At 49.0% G+C, this 4,880-nt stretch overlaps 1 pseudogene; it reads left to right on the top strand.

Moving 5' to 3' along the window:
* The first annotated feature begins 1,886 nt into the window (after positions 1 to 1,886).
* Positions 1,887 to 3,968, top strand: LOC134349963 (uncharacterized; annotated as a pseudogene).
* The last annotated feature ends 912 nt before the right edge of the window (positions 3,969 to 4,880 follow it).

Genomic DNA, 4,880 nt, shown 5'->3' with positions numbered 1-4,880 from the left:
CTTTGTATTGTGGCTGTCTGTGTGAAGATCAGTCTCAGGGATGCATATTGTACACGCACTTTGATAATAAATGTACTTTGAATCTTTGAATCTTTAGTGTGAGTCCTGAGGCTCCTGTACCTTCTACCTGATGGCAGCAGTGAGTGGGTTCCCTGATGATGGATGCTGTTTTCCTGCGACAGCGTTTCATGTAGATATGCTAAATAATGGGGAGGGGTTTAGCTGTAATGGACTAGAAAAATATAGTGGAATATGTCCTCCATGCCATTGTTTGTGATGCACTGGGGCAACCCGTAAAGGTCGCCATGCTTCCAGTGCCAACATGGCATTCCCACAACTTATTAACTGTAACAGTACACACTTTTGGAATGTTGAAGGAAACCGAAGCACTCAGAGGAAACCCGCGCAGTTACGGGGAGTATGCACAAGCTCTTAATAGACAGTGGTGGGAATTGAACCCCAATCATCCGATTACTGGTGCTGTAATAGCATCACACTAATACTACACTACCATGCTGCCCAAATAAACAAACAAATTAAGTGCATGGGCCATGACGAGGTAGACTGGAAAGTCACGAGTTCACCTTTAGCATATGTGAGGTTCATTCAGGGGTCATACAGGCTGATAGTGTGTTTTCTCAAGCTTTTGTATCTTCTGCCCAATGAGAGAGCGGGGGATGATTTAGGTACGAGAGGTTGTTGACTACCTGGGCTGCTTTCCTACCCAAATGGCTTCACCTGTCACCTTCTAGCTGTCCTCTTTTTCCTCCTCCCACCTTTTTTGATTCTGGCATCTTCCCCTCGTCTTTTCTCAGTCCCGAAGCAGCGTCTCAGTCCGAAACATCGGCTGTTTATTCATTTCTCTAGATTCTGCCCGACCTGCTGAGTTCCTCTGGTATTTTGTGTGCATTGCTTTGGATTTCCAGCATTTGCAGAATTTGTTGTGTTTATTAAGTGTAGTCGGAGTGGAGGGTGGGTAAGCTGGTGTCCAGACTGTGTCCACACCCCCCCGCAATTTCTTGATGTGTTGGGCACAGCAGTTGCTATACCAAGCTATAGGTCTGAATACGATGCTTTCTATGGGGAATCTGTAAAAAGCAGGGAGTTGCCGAATTTCCTTAGCCTTCTGAGGAAGGTGTGCTTTCTTGACCAAGACAAATTGATAGTGATATTTTCACCTAGGAACTTGAAGCACTCATACCTCTTGAAGTATTTCACTCAGGTGTGGGAAGTCAATGATCAGCTCTTTGATATTTGGTCAGAGGTGACCTTCAGGTACAATAATGTAGATATCTGGCAAATACTCTCTGGATTACCTATAAAACCATAAGACCATTGACACAGGAGCAGAATTAAACGATTCAACTCATTGAGTCTTCTCTGGCGTTTGATCATGGCTGATTTATTTTCCCTCTCGGCCCCATTCAACTGCCTTCTCTCCCACAACCTTTGATGCCCTGACTAATCAAGAACCTATCAACATCTATTTTAGATTTACCCGAGGACTTGGTCTCCACAGCTGTCCATGGCAAAGAATTCCACAAATTCCACCCTTCCCCCCACCCAGCATGGCTAAAGAAATTCCTCCTCATCTCCATTCTAAAAGGATGTCATTCTATTCCGAGGCTGTACAGAGCAACAGGGAGCACCACAACGTGCATATTGCCAATCTGGTGAGACAGAGGAGGAGCAGGGTCAGGAAGCACCTCACAGTTACCCAGAGCCTCTGCGTGGTACAAGCTCTGCATCCCAACATCACATCTCAGACCGTGCGGATCAGATGGCCCAAAGCCTGCCAGACAGCAGAGTGGCAGAGATTTGATGAGGACGTAGATCTAGTGTTGGAAACAGTGGCCAAAGGTGGTGTGGAGGGGAGATTGCAGAAAATGGCAACAGTGATCATAACTGTGGCAGCAGAAAGATTTGGTACCGAGGAAGAGAAGCAGGCCAAACAGCCATATGTTAAAAACAACAGAGCCACCAAAATCCACAACATCCAGAAGGAACTCAAGGCGCTCAAGCAACAACATAAATCGGCAAACCATGAGGAAAGGGCACCACTGGAAGAACTGTGTGTGATGCTGAGGAAAAGGCTCATCACTCTGAGGAGAGCGGAGCAATATCAGAGGTGCAGGAGAGAAAGAACACAGGAAACATCTGCATTTATCAGTAACCTACTTCAGTTCACCAAACAGCTGCTGGGTCAGAAGAGAAGTGGAAAGCTGTCCTACACAAAGGAACAGATGGACCACCATCTTCGAAGCACCTTCAGTAACCCGGACGGAGAAGTTGAACTGGGAGACTATGATGCCCTCAGAACCAACAGAGGCTTTTGACCTTCGAGAGCCTCTCTTCAAGGAGGTTCAGCAAGTAGTCAAGAAAGCCAGAGCTGGTTCAGCTCCTGGTCCGAGTGGCACCACCTACAACATTTACAAATGCTGCCCCCGGCTTCTCCGGCGGCTGTGGAGAATCCTCAAGCCCGTCTGGAAGAGAGGCAAAGTGCCCAAGCAATGGAAGTATGCAAACGGAGTGTGGATTCCAAAAGAAGAGAACTCCGAGAACATCAGCCAGTTTAGGATAATATCCTTGCTGAGTGTTAAAGGGAAGATCTTCTTCAGCGTGGTGGCAAAGCGCCCAACAGAGTACTTCCTGAGGAACAATTACATCGACACCTCCGTCCAGAAGGATGGCGTTCCAAGGGTTCCAGGCTGCTTGGAGCACACTGGGGTCATCACACAGCTCCTGAGAGAGGCCAGAGAGAATTCAGGGTGACTTAGTGGTTTTGTGGTTGGATTTGGACAATGCCTATGGGTCAATCCCCGACAAGGTTGTTGAAGATGCTCTGAAGAGGCACCATGTCCCTGAAGGAATCAGAGGCCTCCTTATGGACTACTACAACGAGTTCCCCCTGAGAGCCTGAAGAGGGCCAATAACATCAGACTGGTGCAGGCTGGAGATTGGTATCATCACAGGCTGCACCATCGCAGTCATCCTTTTCGCCCTGGCAATGAACATGCTGGTAAAACCTGCAGAGCCAGAGTGCTGAGGCCCGAAATCAAGATCTGGGATCTGCCAACCACTAATACGTGCCTTCATGGATGATCTGGCTATCACTTAAGAGTCAGTGCCTGGTGTTAGGTGGATTCTTAAGGGGCTGGAAAGGTTGGTGAAGTGGGCAAGGATGTCCTTTAAGCCTGAAAAATCAAGATCTGTAGTGTTGAAGAAGGGGACAGTACTGAAGAAATTTCGTTTCTCTATTGAGGACATTCCAAATCCTACCATCACAGAGAACCCTGTTAAAAGTCTTGGGAAGATGTTTGACTCAGAGATAAGGCAGCAATAAGAAACACCTGTGGGGAGTTTGAACAATGGTTGCAAGAGGTTGACAGGACTGGCCTTCCAGGGCGGTTTAAGGCATGGATTTACCAGCACAGTGTACCACCAAGAATCCTCTGGCCACTGCTTCTCCATGAGTTTCCAGTTTCCACTGTTGCTGAATTAGAGAGGGTAGTCAGCCGGTTCCTGAGAAGATGGCTGGTTCACTAAGCAACATTAGCAGCATCGCTCTGTACGGGAATAACTGCAAACTGAAGCTCCCCCTGAAATCCATCGAGGAGGAGTTCGAGGTTTTGCGAGCAAGAGAGGTGCTGCAGTTCTGGGAATCTTCAGATCCAAAGGCTGCCAGAGCAAGAGTGGCAGTGAGAACTGGAAGGATGCGGAGAGCAGGAGCTGCAGTGGAAGAAGCTGAGGTGCGACTGTGCCACAAAGTGCTGGTGGGGGCAGTCGCCAAGGGAAGAGTTGGACTTGGAAGTCTTGAAGTCCCCCAATTTGACAAAGTACAAGGGAAAGAGCAACGACAACTGGTCCAGAATGAAGTAAGGACCGCTGTGGAGGAGGAGAGGACCAGCAGAGCAGTGGCAATGAAACAGCAAGGAGTCTGGACCAAATGGGAGCAGGTGATCGGGTGAAAGATCACGTGGAACAACCTCTGGAAGGTGGATCCACACCACATCTAGTTCCTTATCCAGGCTGTTTATGATCTCCTTCCTAGCCCATCCAACCTGCACTGCTGGGGCCTTGTAGAACCACCTGCTTGCCCCCCCCCGCCCCCCCGTGAGAAGACCGGCACGCTAGAGCATATTCTGAGCTGCTGCCCCAGAGCTCTTGCCGATGGCCATTATTGGTAGCGCCATGACCAGGCTCTCCAGACAATTGCTGAGACAATCTGCAGCACCCTTAACATCTGCCGGAAAACAAGTCCGGTCAAGAATACCATCTGCTTTGTCAAAGAGGGGGAAAGGCCAACAGAACACCAGAAAGCAACCGTGTTGCTCTCACTGCGCAGGACTGGAAGCTAAAAGCAGACCTGGGAAAACAGCTGCTGTTTCCTCCCCACATCACAGAGACTACATTGCGGCCCGACATTGTGTTGTGGTCCGACTCATCGAAGCACGTTCTTATGCTTGAGCTTACCGCGCCGTGGGAAGAATACATGGAGGAGGCCTACGAATGGAAAAGAGCCAAGTATGGGGATCTGAAGAGCAACTGTCAAAGAAGAGGCTGGACAGCAAAGTGTTGGCCCGTAGAGGTCGGGTGTCGTGGTTTTGCAGGCCAGTCACTCTGCACTTGGAATCATAGGAGAGAGGAGAAGGAGAGTCATTTCTACCACCACAGATGCAGCAGAGAAAGCTTCGAGATGGCTCTGGATAAAGAGGGCAGATCCGTGAGTTGCTGCTAGGGCCCAGGCCAGGGTCTGATCAACCCCAGTCGGGTCGCCTGGGCGAGGGTGTATGATGTTGAAAGACCTGAAACACCTGACAACCCCAGGTAATATCACTGATGATGTGCCCTAGCTTAACATCATGCAGATATTTCTGTAA

This window comes from Mobula hypostoma, chromosome 7 (assembly GCF_963921235.1).
Source record: "Mobula hypostoma chromosome 7, sMobHyp1.1, whole genome shotgun sequence".
Taxonomy (NCBI): Eukaryota; Metazoa; Chordata; class Chondrichthyes; order Myliobatiformes; family Myliobatidae; genus Mobula; species Mobula hypostoma.
This window is presented reverse-complemented; position numbering and strand designations above follow the sequence as displayed.